The 18,366-nt window shown below is 41.3% G+C and overlaps 1 protein-coding gene and 1 pseudogene across 1 annotated transcript in view; both read left to right on the top strand.

Annotated features, from left to right (window-relative positions):
• LOC148758872 (class I histocompatibility antigen, Gogo-B*0103 alpha chain-like) overlaps positions 1-18,366 on the top strand; it is a 74,425-nt gene that overhangs the window by 7,720 nt on the left and 48,339 nt on the right. The gene's annotated exons all lie outside the window — the stretch shown is intronic.
• The window catches only part of LOC109439859 (di-N-acetylchitobiase pseudogene), a 40,152-nt pseudogene continuing 31,933 nt past the window's right edge, over positions 10,148-18,366 (top strand).

Raw genomic sequence — 18,366 nt, 5'->3', positions numbered from 1 at the left:
GGAAAAGAGTTCAGGTGTTCAAGGTGAGGGATGTAAAAAGAATGACTAATTTTAATTCTTGGAGCAAAGATCTGAGACTAGAACTTTCTCTGGTACTTTTAGGCACTCAGGTTTGGCTGGAAGAACAGGGACTAATAATTGACATCCAAGGGGGAGGTTGACTTGCTCTCTTACTCTAAATTCCGTTCTGGGATGGTGAGGGATGTTTTTCTCTCCACTGAGCCAATTCTCTGATGCTCTGACACCACCTGTGTGTCCCATAATCGGAATCTTGCCACTACCTGGAGTTACATCAGACCCCACAGGTTACGGGCTCCATCCCACAGACTGCTCTCACTTCAGACCTAAGTCACAAGTTTCAGGTCCCCCCCTCATGTTACCTGCACTTCTGTCTGACTTCGGTACTAAGTTGGGGTCCCCCGTTTCAAGTTCAATAATTTGCTACAACAGCTCATAGGACTCAGGAAAATGCTAAGCTTACTGTTACAGTTGGTTATAAAGGACACAAATGAGCAGCCAGATGAAGAGGTCCCTAGGGCGAGGTCTGGAAGGGTCCCCAGCGCAGAAGCCTGTGTCACTGAGGTGGAGTGTGTCACCCTCCCAGCACATGGATGTGATGAGCAATTCGGTAGCTCTCAGAATTCTGTAGATTTAAGGGTTTGTTTTTTTTAATGTAAGTCTCATGACGTCGGCATGATTGATTAAGTTATTGGCTATTGGTGATTGAACTCAACCTCCAGCTCCTCTCCCCAGAGGTCAGGGAGTGAGGCTGAAAGTTGCAACTTTCTAATCGTGGCTGGTCTTTTTGGTGACAATCCCCCATTCCGAAGCTCTCTAGGACCCCTCAGCCAAGAGTCATGTCATCCCAAAGTCACTCTGCTCACTCAGGAGATTTCAAACGTTTTAGGAGTTCTGTATCAGGAACTGGGGACACAGATCAAAATTTTTTTTTTATTATATCACAGGTCTTTGACCACAGATCCATTTATAACAAAAGGACCATAACAGTTAAAAAATGCTGGCAAATTACAGGAGTCCCATTCAGTTATTAACAATTAGTCCCGTCCAGTGTCCTATTGAAGATATTTACATACCTAGTAAATTTACAAAAATTGCTCAATTTTAGTCAGACAGGAAATTCAAATTAACTATAATGGGATATCAGTGCACGCGTCCCAGAATGAGTAAAATTGTTGGCAAGAATTTAATTATATCTCTCATATATTGCTAGTGGGAGAGTAAATTGATTCAAATACTTTGAAAATTCTTTGGGCGTACATTCTAAAGCCAAGCATTCACCCACCCTATGACCCAACATTTCCACTCCTATTTATATACCTAATAGACATGTGTGCATGTGTGTGCAATACATATATGAGAAAATCGTTCATAGCAGCATGATTTGTGAAATCTGGGCATAGCACAAATGCCCATGAACGTCAGAGGACAGAAGTGTGGTCCTGTTCATACAAGGGACCCCCTGTAGCCATGGGAATGAATAATCTACAACCACACACCACCTAAGGGGTGAGACCCGGGGACATTATGTTGAGTGAGAGGCAGATACCGAGGGGTTTCCCCTGTAATATTCCAGTCTACCAACACCTGACAGAACTCATCTGTGCTGTTAAAAATCAAGCTAAGAGCTATTTGGGGAGAGGTTGGTTTATGACTCAATACCTCTCAAGAGCGTTTCCTGGAGCTGGAAATGTTCCTTGATGTGGGTGTTGCTTATCTCAATGTTCACTTTGGGAAAATCTACTGTACACTTATGATTCGTCCACCTCTTTCTATGGGTGGGTTAACCTAAACATAAAAAGGCTTTCAAAGAGAAGCAACAAGCATTTGAGATTATATATATATATATATATATATATATATATATATATATATATTTGGGAAGCATTGATTCAGACAGAAACACACATAATATTCCAGTTAGGAAGCAAAAGCAATGGGTATTTATGAGAAAAAGAAGGGGAACAATTACATCAATAGAAGGAAAGCGTTTCTATTCGTGCAGATAACAAAACGTAGTGATGCTAATTCTAAATAATTAAAATTTTCAGTGCAGTAAACAGAATAACAGCTTTCCTGTTGTCTTTGCAAACAGTTCTCTGGGACATAATGCTGCTTTAGGCCCAGATGTAAAGGTTATTTGCCCGGTTTTAACATTTCAAAAGTTTGAGACATAAGATGTGCAAAGCAGTTCCTCTGGGATGGCAGCTCCCGCTCCAGTTTAAAGTGGCTGTTTAATATTTTTTTGACATTTCCCCCATTTTGATCACCATCTTTCCTTCAAAGCATGACTGATAAATCACTGGAAAGCAGCACTGATCCGTCATTGAAGCATCCTTGGCCCTCTATTGTTAGGACGGCTCATTTTCAGGGTGTCAGGCCACTGTCAGTCTCTCATTGCCAGGAAAAGTCATTCCTGGTATGTCATGTCCCACGTGGGAGGGAAAGTGGTTTTCCTTGTTCTTAGGAACTTTAGCTACATTGGAGCAGCAAGAGCGCCAGCACAGAGGAAGGCTTTGCCATCCTGTTCCTTTAAGGGCAGACATCGTCTGTGGTTTCTTGAGGTTTTTTATGTAGTCTCACAGGCCTTAGTGAGCATTTCAAAAATGTTGAGCAAGTATTATCAGAATGGTGTTTTTACAACACCAAGACATGCGAAACTAATGGTTTTAGAGCAGCAACTATTTTATAATAACAAATAAAATGTTAAGTTCAATTTGAAGAATAGATTTGAACCAAGAGGCAAAGCCTGAGGGCAGTCAGTTGAAGATTAAAAAACCTGAGGTGTCAGTGGGCACTGTATTTAGTCATTTGGTTTGTGCCTGGATTTTATTTAGTTCTGTGTATTTTCCAGAGGTGTTTCATCCAAGTACAAAGGTATTAACAACAGAGCAAACCGCACATGCTCAGCTGGGAGCTGGTCAAGAGCAAATCTACTGCCTAATATAACTCACATACGGGGATTTAAAGCTTTTTCCTGGTCGAATTTGTTTTATTGGTAGATACAGTGATTTCCTGCAAGGTTTTTGATGTGTTGATAATCATGTATTTTTTCATTTTATTTTATTTTTTTATATTTTATTTTGTTTTTCACTTTAATACCTTCCCAGGGAAAAAGTATTCTTCCTAATCTGGTGCCTTCACGGGGGCTGACATCACCAGGCATGAAATGTCCTTGTCTATGTGTGTAATTAGGGTGCATTTGGACGTGTGAAGTAGGTTTAAAGGTGATGCCCAATGTTATCTGCCCAGATAGAAACTGAGGGGAAAAGCAAACAACAACTATTACAGTGGGTGGCTGACCTCTCATATTTTTGTGAGATAGGAAGGAATTAAAGTGAGAAGAAAGGCAGGGGAATTATACAGGCTTGGTCCGGAATCTTGGGTTAGCTTCCACAACAGAGGTGATCTGCTTCATTTCCCAGTCATTTTAAATTTCAAATGTTCTGTTTGTCGAGCTGTCCAGTTTGGTGCAAGAGCTTTCTTTAAATTAGGAAACATGAGTCCAAGAGTCAACACCTTTCAGTTTGGTCACAGGTGGATTAGTTAAGAGGACCTGAAATCTGGAGGCTTCAGGTAGGAAGGAAAAGATCAATGCTTTAATTTTGTTTACAAAGGTATAATTTACCAAATTGCTGTAGCTCATAGGTAGTTTAGGAAAACATTTTCTTATACCTGGAAAACAGATTAAAACCAGTGATGTAGGAGAGTTTTTGAGTGCGTGCCGGGATCGTGTCTCATGAAACCAAAGAATGGAAGCACGGACCAAGGAGAGGCAAGGTGTTGTAAAAGAGGACAGTTTATTAAAAAGCAAAGGGTCAGAGCTTCCGAGCAGGAGTGGGTCCCAAATGGGGTGCCTGCATCAGGCAAAGGCTCTTATTCTTATGTCTCCTCTTGCCTGTTTGAAGAAAGGAACTGACGCCTTCTAATGGAATTTGTGTACCAGTTTTTTTTTTGCTCTGATTGCCCATCCTGAAAGCATTAGCACAATAACTCATTCCTATCTATTAAATCTGCTCCATTTGTCCTGGATGAACGAGTTACTTCAGAATTTAGAATCTGGAATTTTAGGAAATGACTGCCTTTTGTTTATTCCACCAGGGACCTTCCTGTCTACCTAACAACATGCTAACTAACCTGTCTCACCAGTAATATTTTATGTGAAAAGTTACAAAAACTAGAATCACTCTTACCCATGTTATTAATTCTTGTTGATCTTTATCTTCTTGTCAGTAGTTTCATAAATCCAGTTTTTCCTTAGAGTTGTATAAATCTTTACCTAATTCAGTGTTGTGTTTTTAAATTTACCAGAAACCTGTATTTCAGAATACTTGTAAGGTATTTTTAATGAATATTTAAAGACAAAACACATTTGTGGGAATATATTTTGCCAAAGCATCAGAGTAAAACCGTAACTGTCCATAAATTATAAAAGGCTTAAAAATGGCCATGGTTAAAAGTCTGGTGAGAGTTCATATACATCCATATACACATAATGTAGTTGACTCAGTTTCCCATTCCAGTCTTAGTTAGCTGGACCACATGGAAATTCTTTACTCCTCCACAAACTTCTGCAATATCCACAAACCTGCAAATGACTTATACCTTCCGCTTTTGTCTTATCTTTTCCTTTCTAATTTCAAAACAATGATTCTAGTTTAGGACAAATTACTTTCCTTTTGCTTTATTTATAAGAAAAAGAAAAGAACCCAAAAAACAAAAACAACCTCATATCCTTTATATGCTACCTTATCCAAAAAACACATTGTATTTTCCTTTCCCTAAAAAAAATGCATCTTCGCACTTCACACCTTCTTCTGCTAAAAACATACATCCCATTTTCATGCACAGTCATTTGTTTTATCTGCCATTGATTTTTAGTAGTTTTGTAAATAACATAATTTCTTTATAACTCAACATTCTGCAAGGGAATTTATACAGCAGGCTGTGTTTTAAAAAGGCCACATTTTTATTCCCTTCGTTCTCTGTGGGTGATATTTTAGTTACTCCTTGGTGGTTACATTTCAAAACATGGTTAAGAGTTACAGCTTTAAGAGACAGAGAAGGACTTTACATTTTTCAGCATTCCCAGGACGTGTCAGAATTTTATATAATTTTTAGAACATTCATAATAATAGCGTATCGACTATATAAATATAATCAAAGGTTTAGCATCACTATTTGACAGTGCTTCCCGTGTAATTAACATACCAAATAAACCTAATTAGTTTAATTTCTCCCTTTTATAAAGAGAGAAATTTTCTTTGAAACGTTTCAGGGGCCTTCTGGAACACCCCAAGTTATTCCTATGTCAATAAGACAATTTGGAATCTGATCTTGGAAGGCCTGTCAATCACATCAAGAGGTTTAAAACATTTCATGAAATAGAATCATAGGTCATTGTGGAACAATACTTAATAGAACAATACTTAATTATGCATTTAACCAAAGTAACAAGAAGAGATTTTAAAGAGAAATACATAAGGTTACATAGGTATGAGCAAAATTTTAGTTGTTTTTTGTTTTTTAATATTAAGAAGACTTGGTTTAGTTAGGCAATTAAAAACCTGATGACAATGAACACAGGAAATCATTTAAATAAAACATAAAATCTTTGCTTTCCGTTTATACGTTCTTAAGAGTACATCAATAATAAAGGAAAATTTTGCGCTTTTAGCAGAGAAATAACATTAAGTTTTAGCTCTGCATAAGCACATCATTGATGTGAAAGCTTAATTAATTTTTTTAAAAAGTCCTTATGATAACAATTTAAATTTAACCTGCTTAATTGTAAGAGATAAAATCTTTCTTTCTCTCTTCCCATTCTGAAATAACCAGAACAAAATTATTTTCATTTTTTTAATGAAAACATGTCTCCGTATCTCAGACTGATTAACATTCTTTAGATTGACAAATTTATTAATATATTTTGTAATCTCTAGAAACATAGGTTTTTGACTGGCAAATATATTTCATCATTTTTAGAAGCATGTACTTCCTTAACGTAAGACATTTTTATTAATAGACCCAAATATCTTTAGTTTTCCTATATTAAAAAGCCAAAAGTAGGTAAACTTAGATTCATTTAGCAATTAATGTCTCAGTATTTTATCTTATTTCAAATGACCTAGATATTCAATAATTTTCATCTTTTCATTTAACGTAGTAAATCTCTAAGGTTTCAAGTTACCAAAAGACTGTGGGGAACTATTTTTAAGTACACATACCGTAAAACATTTATTGATGAAAAGTTTCACCAAAATTCTTTTATTTTTTTTACATCTATTTAATTTAGTAATTCTCAACAATTATACTTGGATTACTCATGAAAATGTTATGAGACATTAAAGTCAATTGTTATCCCCAGCTCTTTTCCTGTTGACAAACCCTGTAGTAGAGATAACATGAACTTAATTGTTTTGTAAACACAGATAAATAATACATTAAATTTGATAACTCTAAAGACATGTCTGTTTTAATTAAACCAACAAATTTAAATAAATTTTAATAGTAAATATGTTTTCAGATCACATGATCCTGAAAAGCATTTGAGTTAGTTTCTGTTATAATTCTTCCCCCTCCTTCTCCCCCCCCCCCCCCACTCCAGTTCAAGCCGTTGTTTCTCAGTCTAGTTGTGCAGGACACAGTTCCCTGGCCCGTGCTGTGTTATGAGCCTTGTGCTCTCCCCGGATGAGGTAGTTGGTTGCCAGTCATCGGTCAGTCGCTTGCAGCTATTATAATTCTTACTTAATATAAGCACTTAATTTTTTTACCAGTTAAACAGAGCTCTTTATATAAACCAATTCTAGTAATTTCCTCTGGAGGTAGACATACATACACATATAGAAACAGACATAGCCAGAGACCTGATAGTTTCATAAAAGAAAAATATTTTTTAGCCATGGGACAGGTACAATAAGACAAAACCCCCTTAATTTATAACAGTTGGAATAATTTAAGTGTATTCATTCAGGTGGCTGAGGCTCTAAGATTTGTATTTGTCCTTGATAAACACTTTAGTTAAGGAGACAGTGGGTGCTGCTTAGGCAAAGGAACTCAGCTGCTTGTGTTTTTGAAAAAGCTTTCTTCCTACCTCCTGCCCTTTTTTTTTTTATTTATTTATTTAGTCTCAGGCAGTTGTGGGCTGTGTTTACGTTTCTGATTATCTGTTAGCAAGGCCTTGCAAGTTACTGAGGCTTAGAAAACTCCTATTAGGTTTCTAATTTTGCCAAATTTCTGATCATAGAGTTATGAAATTATTTTAAATAAGTTGTCAGGCTTCAGGTAAAACAAACAGTAAGAAATTTTTTTTTTTTGAGTAAACATTTTATATACATAGAATTAAATTCTTTGATATCTTTTTACCTCCACTGAGAAAAGAGTTTGTCTTTTCTCTTTAAAATAACAACTGCATTTTAAGTGAAAACATGCTGTTATTGCTTCTTGTACATAAGAAATGGAATACCTATGGATTTTAAAGTGATATGTCAGGGAGACAAAATGCCATATATTACTAGTGAAGTAGACCATTAACAAACAGTAAGAAATTTTAAAGTACCTACTCAGATGGTCAAAAATTATTCATGTATTAGAAACTTCTGCTTATTAACCAAAAATTGCTTTCCATTGTCCCAGAGACGTTTGGATTCCTCTTCCTATGAAATCTTTTTCTTATGACAAGCAACATAACAGACAAGAAAAAGAAACAAAAGAGTGTAAAATAACCAAATGAGTGCTCATCCATCAGGAAATCCCTGCAGAGCTACTCACCTCCCTGGGTGCTTCTTCCAAGCAAAAGCCGTGAAAAGCCACTCCTGATAAAGAAAATTTGTTCCCACATAACTGCATTGGCATAGAATTAACCCCTGGTCATTCACAGAACGTGCAAAGAATTCACGAGACTCTGGAAAGTGGGAGAACAAGAAAGTTTTATTGAAAGTCAGGCAGAGAGAGAGAATTCTGGCAAAGGGAGTTTTGCCAGGGCATCTGAGAGAGATCTGCAGAGACAGAGGGATAAGAGAGAGATGCTGGCAAATGTAGTTTAGCCAGGGCAGAGTCCAACGGAGACAGCTGTGCTGATGAGAAGGAGTGCTGGGGTTTTATATTTTTCCATGCAGGATGTAGGGTGCCTGTCAGCCTGCAGGGGGGCTGCAATTACAATTGTCTTCCCCCAGGAACTGTCCTGTTCCCAGCTATGATAGATGTTTGTTAGTTTGCAGAGGGTTGCCGTTGTGATTGGGAACTTTTCTGTTCCCATCTATGATGGATGTAAGGTGCTTGTCAGCCTGCAGGTGCAGTGCTAGCCAGGGGAGTCAGAGCCAAGTGGTTAATGTTTGAGCTCGTTCCTGCCATATCTTATAAGCCTGGTCCTGTTAACTCCTTACTTGTCTCATCAGTAACAAGCTTATATGACCTTTCTTCGTATGCCAGCACCTGAGGCAAGCCCCCCACCACCACCCCATTAGAGAAAAATCCCTCTCTTGAGGTGAAAAATCTCTCCTTGAGAGAAAAACCCTCCTGACCTCAAATAAAGGTATTTGACCTCAACCGAAAAAGGAAGAAGGCTTGAATCTATGAGGACTTCACAGTCAGGGAGACAACAGTCCATGGAAGCCGTGAGCACAAAAGATCCTCTGTAGGTACCATTCCTGGTTCCAGGGGACGCTGGACCATAAAGGTGAGGCCACTTTAGGCTCCTTCATAGTCACCAAGATACATGAACCTAAAAATAAAAAGGCTTTCCAGGTGAGAGGCAACAAGCTTTTATTTGAGATTTTTAAAAAAAGAATAACTACTCAGGAAGCACTGATTCAGGCAGAAGCCCAAACAATGTTCCAATTATGAGACAAAGGCAATGGATATTTATGAGAAAGGGAAGGAGAACAATTATATCAATAGAAGGAAGGCATTTCTATTGGTGCAGATAATGTAATGTAGTGATGCTAATTTTAAATGAGTAAACATTTGTTTAGTCCCGTAGTCATCATAATTGCTTTCTTCCCCACCCCCTTTCTTTCATCGTCCCCCTCCAGTTCAAGCCATCATTCCTCAGTCTAGTTGTGTAGGACACAGCTCCCTGGCCCATGCTGGTATTATGAGCCTTGGCGAGGCCCAGCTGAGGCAGTCAGTCTCCAAGCTGAGGCAGTCAGGCGCCTGTCGCCAGGTGTCGGTCGGCCACTCAGAGCAGCTCAGGGCAGCTCTCACTGCCTGATGGCCACTCACGCTGTCTGCCAGCCACTCATGGTGGCACACAGCAGCTCATGGCAGCACATGGCAGCTCACAGCCTCACAGGGCAGCTCAGGGCAGCACATGGCAGCTCACACCAACCTCCAGCTGCTCACCACAGCCCAGCTCCACGGAGAGCTGTTGTTCTCAATCTTAGCTGTAGAGGGCGCAGCTCACAGGCCCACGTGGAAATCCAACCAGAGGTCTTCTCTGTTCTCCACGCGGTGCTCCAACCGCCTGAGCCATCAGGCCGGCCCACATAACTGCTTTCCTGTTATCTTTGTAAGTAGTACTTTGGGGCACATGGTGGCTCTAGGCCCAATGCAAAGATTATTGTGCCCTGTTTTAACATTTCAAAGATTTAACGCACAAGACATGCAAAGCAGTTCCTCTGGGATGGCAGCTCTGGCTACATTTTAAAGTGACTCCATTTATAATTATTTTTTGAGAGGTGTTGTTCTCTTTCATAAAAGTATAATGTTCTGGATGTTTGAAACAATTCTATTTAAGCTAACATAGAATTCTTTTTACTGAAAGCCCTTACAAATGCTGAATTGAAAAAATCACTACAATTAAAAAAAATCCAAGTAAACACATTCCTGTGATTCAGCTATGAAGAATAGCATCTAAGGCAACGGCAGTGAGCCTGGGAGCTGAACCAGATAGTTTTGGGAATGGCCGTCAAGCGGGACCAAGGAATGAAAACCCAAACAGGTCCCTGGGAGGGGAGAATGTGAAAGATGCCCTAAGTAGTGCATGAATGCCTCCTGGGCAGTGGCTGGGGTTTGGCAGGACAGTCAGAACTAGAGGAGAATAAAGCAGGAAAATTGAGAGGTGGAGGAGAGATGTGTTCATACACCTCTTGCCGTGGGCAGAGTGGTGAAGGCACCGGTGTGCGTGTGGATGCCAGCAGAGGTTATCCCTGTGGTGGGGGCTGCTGGAACCCGGTGGGGGCGGTGCCTTGTTAGATGGTGTCACTTAGCCTCTCCCAGAACCCCAAGGCTTTCTCATGGGGACCCTGTACAAAACAACAGCTGGGATGGAGCTTGTATGGGCACAGCAGTGTGGCTTTCCACTCACCCAGGCTGACCTGGCGTCTGCCAGTGCTGAGTGCCCAGGCTGCTGATGGCAGCTTCTTTTTTTTTTTTTGAAAAGAGAAATCGAATAGGTGAAATTAATTAAGAAAAAAAGAGTCGTCTCAGGTAAATACGTCACTGCAGGCATAGGAGAGATTTAAACAATCTTAAAACTATGAAGACCTTTATGTCAATGGAAAAGTCTCACTGCAAGGAAATAAGTCAAAGCGGTTGTAAAATTCTGTTTCCCTTCAGAATATCCGGGATCTTTTACAGGTAAGTTCTGTAAAACTTTTGAGGACGGTTCATGCTCTTATATAAAATATTCAAAAGAATGGAGACATACAGGGAAAACCAAACAACTCGTTTTATTAGGCAGGGGTAACGCTGATCCTAAAGGTAGTCAGGGAACAAATAAGAAGCAAGCATTCTGGGAAAACCACCTTTCAGAAATTAGATCCTGAGAACAAAGCCATTATGTGTGTGTATATAAACTATATATAAAATACAGTAGTACCGACAGCCGGGTGAAGCCCCAGCACGTTCAGGCCCGCGCTCAGGCTCTGGCGCCTCCTCGCCCGCCCGCGGGCAGCGCCCCTGGGATGGCTCCGCTGCAGCTACGGCCACTGCGCTGATGCCGCCGCTCCGGGAGGGGCCAACTGCCCGTGCCGGGATCCAGCGCTCTGCCAACCCATCCACCACCACTCCGACTTCGATCTTTGTGTTTTGTGTTAGTGACAAAACTGGGGAATCTTATGACTGGTCACAGATTAGAACTGTGACAGTCTTTGGGAAACATGACTCAGGATTTATGTGCTATGCGCATTCAAGAAGGGCCAGCGCAGTGCTAAAAGGAGACATGTGGGTAAAGAAGATCGTCAATCCTACTCTCAGAGCGTCCTGGGTAACTCAACAAGTTAACTTGTCCAAAACACGATGGATGGATGGAATTAATATAGACACAGAGCAAGAAGCTAATTGTTCATCACCTGAATATGATGCATTAGCTGCTTTAGTCAAAGAAACGACAGATCCTTTCCATCGGGAAATCGAGGGATCCCAGGTAACGTGTGATGTAGCTTGGTCTCCAAAGTGCATAGACACAGGTGCTATAATTATACTGGAAATGCAGATGCTGTGACTTTCTCTTTGTTACGTCTTGTGATGAACAAAGGCAGGTCGGTCAGAATGTATTGCAGCAGCCAAGGCTCCCTATGATCAGACATTAACTGCATATGACACTACACCAAGGTGGGCATTAACCCTAAGGCACGTGTAATGGGTGTTCCCTGTGTGGTTGTGATTATACCTGCCCGGCTGTATTGGAGGATCACGTTTGTACCATTGCAAAAGTCCCTTCCCGGGGGTCCTTGTAGTGATGCAGCAGGATGTCAGGTGTCCTACAAAATTATTATGAAGCAAGTAAACAGTTCTATTCTGGAATCCAGTGGGATAAAGATCAAAAGCCTCCTTATTATAACTGCAAAGATGCTGCTGGCCGTACCCATCATGTGTGGTGTGATAACCCGTGAGCATGTCTTTAAAGGCAGCATATATACAGACGTGTGGCTTACATGGCCTTGGCATGTGGCTTACACGGCACTGGCATGTGGCTTACACGGCACTGGCATGTGGCTTACATGGCCTTGGCATGTGGCTTACATGGCCTTGGCATGTGGCTTACACGGCACTGGCATGTGGCTTACACGGCCTTGGCATGTGGCTTACATGGCATTGACGTGTGGCTTACACGGCACTGGTGTGTGGCTTACACGGCACTGGTGTGTGGCTTACTCGGCACTGGCGTGTGGCTTACATGGCACTGGCATGTGGCTTACACGGCACTGGCATGTTGCTTACACGGCACTGGCATTTGGCTTACACGGCACTGGTGTGTGGCTTACTCGGCACTGGTGTGTGGCTTACATGGCACTGGTGTGTGGCTTACACGGCACTGGCATGTTGCTTACACGGCACTGGCATGTGGCTTACACGGCACTGGCATGTGGCAGGCAAACTCGGGAGCTGCTGTAGCCAAACAGCAAACTGAAGAAATGTGGAAAGTCTTAAAAGCAACCTGTACAAACATGCACATCTTCTGTCAAACAATTGAGATTTAGAACATTATCTGTATAAACAGATCTAGTTTCTCCAAGGGATAAAAAATGTATACTTTCTTGTCATGTTGCTATACATTTTAGTTATTATTGTACTCAAAAACAAAGAGATTCTTTGATTGTATATATATATATATTAGTCACCAATATACTATAAAACAATTAAATACCTTGAGCAAGTTAGGTATCCCAAGAGCACAAAGATACTGAATCTTTAAATCATTTAATGCACTTCACCACTAAAAAGACAGGGATGATCACATCTTAGCAAATGTAGAAATTACTACAGAAGAAATTCAGAGCTCCCTCTGACTCACACTTCTGTCATCTTCCACTTGAAGGACCCATGTGATGAGATTAGCCCCACCCCCACCCCACCCCCATTATGGGGATAATCTCCTCATTCCAAGGTCCCTGCCTTTAACGCCTGCAGAGTCCCTGTGGCTGTGTATGGCGACATAGTCACAGGCTCTGGGGATTGGGCTTGGACACATTTGTGCGGCCATTACTCTGCCGACCACAGCGTATTTAGTGATTGAATGAAGAGGTTTAACGTCAGTCCAGTTAACGTCCCAGAAGGTGAAAAGGAGGGAGGCACAGTGTAGAGACTATGGCTAAAGATGAAGTAAATGTTTACAGAGCCTTACGAATCTGAAAAAGAGACCCCTGACGATTCATATTCCACTGAACATCAGACGATAAAGACAAATGATGATCTCAAAAGTCGCCACAGAGGGGCCGGCCTGTGGCTCAGGTGGGTGGAGCTCCGTGCTCCTAACTCCAAAGGCTGCCGGTTTGATTCCCACATGGGCCAGTGGGCTCTCAACCACATGGTTGCCAGTTCAATTCCTCGACTCCCACAAGGGATGGTGGGCAGCGCCCCTTGTAACTAGCAACGGCAACTGGACTTGGAGCTGAGCTGCGCCCTCCACAACTAAGAGTGAAAGGACAACTTGACTTGGAAAAAAGTTCCAGAAGTACACACCGTTCCCCAATAAAGTCCTGTTCCCCTTCCCCAATAAAATCTTTAAAAAATTAAAAAAAAAAAAAAAATAGGTCGCTGTAGAAGGAAAACATCATGTAGAAAAAAACTACGGTTAGAATGAAGCTGACTTCTCCCTGCATATGAATGGCAGCCAGAAGACAGTGAAATGCCATATGGGGGGGTGGGGGGGATGGTAAACCAGTGTCAAACCAGGAATGTGAGACTGGGAAAGTGATCTTTCAAGTAAAAAAAGACACTTTCATATAAAAACTCCATTCATCAAATATATGGTGATGGAAGAAGACGTGTCTCTGGGTGGTGAATACACAATGGGGTTTATAGATGATGTAATACAGAATTGTACACCTGAAATCTATGTAATTTCACTAACAATTGTCACCCCAATAAATTAAAAAAAAAAGAAACTCCATTCATTTAATAGCAAAATACCTACTCTAAAGGTATATACAAGGTTTAAAGTGATATATGAGAAAGCAAACAGAAAAGTTAATTGGTAATGATAGATGTAGGTAAATCAATACTGCATTTATAAAATATTGCTAATGTGGATTTCAAAGCACAAAAATAAAATAAATAAAATACTTATCATGTTATAATTATTTGAGGGCTGAGAGAGTTTGAATTTTTAATTCACACTCCACTTCTTATAAGTAATGCCCAGAATAAATTAGGTATTCAGTCCATGTTTAGCAAGTGAATGAGTTTCCCCGGAAGCTCCTAGAAGACCAGGAATTGTGATGCATACATAGAACTCAAAAGAGGCTGAAGGCAGTGACATCGAAGAAAGTGGTGGTAGAGGGAACTTCAAGGGTCCATCCTTACACAGAACAATGAAAAAACTAGCAAAAACTGTCAGAATCAATTTTATCAGACCTCTATAAAGTAATGCAGTGTTTATAGATACCAAGAAAATGCTAAAGCAGAAAAAGACAATGGAAACTCAGTAGGAGAGCTTCGTGGTGTCTTGAGTGGCCCCTGGACCGTTCCCCGCTCCCCAGAAGAGCTGTCACCTTGAAGGCAGGGCTACTGGTGTGGGTTCTGGGCCACAGGAATCAGAGTGGACAACTGTTGTCAAAGAATTGTGATTTTCTGTTTTCACCGTCAGGTGGCTGGTTCCCTGCAGGATGAATGGAAATGTCTTATCTTTATTTTACCTAACTCAGAACTCTCAGGGCAGAAAAGGACCTAAAAAGCAGTTAAAGGAAAGGGCATTTGTCAAAAATTTTTAATTGTCAGTGAACCAACAGCTGTCACTTGGGTTAAAAAGCATCAGTTGGGGCAAACAATAGTCATGTAGAAAAGCATGGGAGGAAGAGCTAGGAGGTGAGGTGCTTCGGACAGTAAGAGCTGTGAAACATGCACCTATTGCTGGGGATGTAAAAGGCCACGTGCTTGCCCAGCGTGGGGCACGTGATCAGAAGACCCGAAGAGGCCGTGAGATCGTGTCTCTGCACAAGTGGGAAGTGAAGGCAAAGACAGAGCTGTAACCTGCCCAGGTGAGTTTGAAGGCATGTCCCAACACACACACACACACACACACACACACACACACACACACACACACACCTGAGGACAGACACACACACACACACACACACACACCGGAGGACAGACACACACACACACACACACACACACACACACACACACAGAAAGAGAGAGAGAGAGAGACCAACTCCAAAGACAGAGAGGTATTTTCTTTCCTATTTTTCTTTTTGGTTCCAGACATTTGAGGAAATCTCTGTCAAATCACGAGCTGACACTAAGCTAACAGAACACAGACTTCAGTGACTACACACAATAAATATGTTATCTGTACAAAATTGTTTAGAAAAGTCAATAAACAAAGAAACACCTACAATCCACAACAAGCAACAACAATAAGCCCCAGGGAGGTGAGAAAATCTTTTTTTTTTAATTTAAAAATTTTTAATTTTTATTAAATTTATTGGGGTAACGTTGGTTAGTAAGATTATATGTTTCAAGTGTACAATTCTATAATATGTCATCTATTCTTTGCATCGTGTGTTCACCACCAAGAGTCAGTTCTTCCAGCACCATATATTTGACCTTTTTCCCTCTTCTACCACCCACCTCCCCCCACTAGTAACCGCTAGAATCTGGTAACCCCATCTGGTAACCACTAAAGTGTTGTCTATGTCTGTTTTCTTGTCTGGTCATCAAAGTCACACTCCCAATATGTCCCCAGTGGCACACAGCTGAAAGATGGGCTGAGGTAAGAGTGGCCATCTTTCTTCAGTTGTGGTGACAGATGGGTAAATGGCTGAGGCATTCAGCTAAGGGATGTGCAGGTGCCCGGTGTCCCTGTGCTGCCCCTGGTTCCTCTGCTGAGGACCCTACCTGCACACACCAAAACGATATGTTCGTTTCTGAGCAGGCTTCTCTTCAGATCTGCAAACATGACATCTCGAGCATTAAGACCAATCATTGGCTCTCCCAGTGAATCCTACTAATCGGATAATCTCCTACCTTCCCCTGAAAATTAGCCTCAGCCTTGCATCTGAGTATTTGTATACAAGGCAGAAAGTCACATTGGAGTTTGCACTTTGCTGATCGAGGAGGATGATCTGACAGAAAGCTTTCTATAGGCAGAAGATCAAGGGCTTCTCTAAGTAGGGGATGAAGTCCTAAGGGGAGAAGACAGATGGGCAGATTCTAAAGCAAACCTTAGTAGTTTACCATATAAAAATAAAACTACTACACATGTAATATAGTATGTATAAAATAGCAAAAATAATGATAATAACTGATGTGGCAGAGCTGCAAGCACCTCACATATATTATTAACACTTTAAATCTTGCAAGCACAACTGGACATAAATGCTGTTATCTTCCCCATTTCACAGATGAGATAACTGAGGCACCAAGAGGGAAAGTGCTAGTGAGACCAGAGCGGGAGCTGAACTCAGGCCTCCAGGCTGCAGACTCTGCTCTCTCAGGTGAGCAGTGGACCCAGAGCTGATGATGGCACTGAGATCCCAGCTGCCTGCTGCCATTATGGTCTGTTGGCGCCATCTGCCATGGACACACGTCCCATAGGCTAACGAGCTCCGGGGACAGAGAAACCAGTAAACATTCAGGTGGTAGCAGGGTATTGCTTATTATTCCCTCAGGGATTCTCCTTCCATTGCTCCAAAATTAGGTCTGCCTTTCTCTCAGGGAAGATAACACCCCACATTTTTCCTCTCACCCCACTTTCCCAGCCCTTGCTGGTCTCCCATGACTCCATGCATATTGTCACCTGTCCCTGCTTCCACCACCCACCATGCAAGGGGTGGGGGCTGCCATTCCCCTCACAGGTACCCAATGTCCAGCTCCTCTTACAGAGGCTGGTCACCCCCACACCTGTCTGTGCATAGGGAGATGGGAGGGACCCTATGTAACAGGTATAGCCCGTCCCCAACCCACTGCCCAGATTTCTCACCTAGCTTCTCCGCAGCCGAGGGTGTCTTCTTCTTGTACCAAAGGACACAGAGAATGATGATGACAGCAAGAGCAGCAGCAGTGACACCCACAATGACCAGTGAGTGACACTGGGAGATCTCAGCTGATCTTTTGCTGTTGTGGGAAGATCTTCCTTTGGTCCATATGGCTCATGCCCAGCGGGGCTCTGCAGGAGGCTGAGTGGCCTTTAATTCTCAAGGCCAACATTTCTGTGACCCCAGGCCAAGGCTTTAGGTCCTCAGGGACTCAACTTCCGAAGATTTAAAAGGGAAGAATCCATCCACTCTTTCAGATGCGGTGGGATAAACCGCATACATTCATCCATACGTGTATATTAATACATACATACGTTCGTATATAATCATGTGCACGGCAATCGGTAATCGATAGACTGGTGGTGTTCTTAGTGTTGCCTTTATCGCCCATCTGCCCTCTGTAACTGGGATGGAGCATGGACGGTGCAGGAAGAGTTCATTTCTCTTTCTGAGAAGGCGTTTCTGCCCGTGGATCCTAATGAGAGATGCTGTGTCAGCTGAGGTGGGAAGGAGATCTGAACTTCTTTTTGTTATTACTTTACTTCAGATGCTTTATTGTGAAATTTCAAATACGTTTTTCATGTTCGAAAAATAGAAACCTGTTCAATCACAGAAAACTTTAAAATGAACAGAAGAAATGTAGAAATACTGCCTCTTTTCAGAAAACACTGATCTATTACATCATTGAAACTTCCCAGACTCCAGTGTGAACGGTGCCCCGTGGAGCCGCCCTTTGTAGCCGTCCTGATTTTCAACGTGTTGATGTATATTAAACACATATAATATAATAATAATAATATTACAGTATACATAAAATTATGTAAATAAAGTTATGTAAAAGTAACAGTAAAGACACACGTGCTCATTTTACAAAGTTGCATTTGTATGGTACAGGTTAATTTAAATGTTACTTTCTGAAATGCGTTACTATAAAACATGCAGTTTTCCATGTTATAAACTCTGCGTAAGTTTTACACCACTTTTACAAGCTGCATATGTTTCAAACAACGGGATATAAACAGACCCTTTTTCTATCCATTAGCGTTCATCTCTTCTTCTTGTAAATAATGATTTGACAAGCGTTGTTGTGCATAAAGATTCCTCTACACTTGGGATGTTTTAAATTGATAGACTAATGGTCAATATGAAGTCAAACAGTTTAAACATTTTTACGCCTTTTCATACATATGGTCAAACTGCTTCTTGAAACTGCTGCACTGACATATTCGTTTATTTAACACACATTTATTGAGTCCCTGCTACGAGCTGGGAACGATGTGGAGGATACAGTGATAAAGAAACAGACAGACCCCTTCCTCAAGGAGCATATATTACAGTGATACTGACAATAAACACAGTTTTTATGAGATCAGTGGTAATTGCTTTGCAGACAAACATGCCTGGGCTAGAAGACTGGTAGGTG

This window comes from Rhinolophus sinicus, chromosome 2, assembly GCF_057876585.1.
Source record: "Rhinolophus sinicus isolate RSI-liver-muscle chromosome 2, RSI-T2T, whole genome shotgun sequence".
Taxonomy (NCBI): Eukaryota; Metazoa; Chordata; class Mammalia; order Chiroptera; family Rhinolophidae; genus Rhinolophus; species Rhinolophus sinicus.
The sequence above is the reverse complement of the archived record's forward strand: the minus strand, read 5'-3'. Positions and strand labels throughout refer to the sequence as shown.